The following is a 649-nucleotide window of genomic DNA, read 5'->3' on the forward strand; positions in this document are numbered from 1 at the left end:
TGCAGGCGCCTGTGTGCAGGCCCCTGTGTGCAGGCCCCTGTGTGCACGCCCCTGTGTGCAGGCCCCTGTGTGCATGCCCCTGTGTGCAGGCCCCTTTGTGCACGCCCCTGTGTGCAGGCCCCGTGTGCACCGAGGCTGTGCTTTCTGATGACCACACGAGTCTCAGTAGCTAGGGCTTCGTGACTGCTCGGCTGTGAATGCTGTCACTCGGGGATGACAGCGGGCAGCAGTGCGCTCAGCGCTCCGAGAGACTGACGTGCGTGGAAGGCTCCTGGTTCAAGTCTGGACCCAGAGCGTTCCGGGTGTGCGGAGGCCAGGCGACCATGGTGCCGATGCCCTGCCTGGTGCTGTCTCTGTCTCTCTGTCTCTCTCGCTCATGGAATAAACTTAAAACACGTTTTGTAAGTCACTTTGTAATTGTTCTTAAGTAGCGATTGACTGAAAACTTTCTTTGCTTTGCAAGCATTTGGCATTATTGCGTTGGTGTGATTTCCAGCATAACCTCGCTGTGGCTCCCGGACTTGGCTCACGTGAAGGGACAGCTGCAGTTTGCCACGGCGCCCCGTAGTCCGCCTTTTCACCCACTGTAGCAGCCGCAGCGTATCGTATGTACACGGCCCTGTATTGTGGGCCTGCGGTTTGCCCCGGG

The sequence above is a fragment of the Tupaia chinensis genome, unplaced genomic scaffold, assembly GCF_000334495.1.
Source record: "Tupaia chinensis unplaced genomic scaffold, TupChi_1.0 Scaffold000132_1, whole genome shotgun sequence".
Lineage (NCBI taxonomy): Eukaryota > Metazoa > Chordata > Mammalia > Scandentia > Tupaiidae > Tupaia > Tupaia belangeri.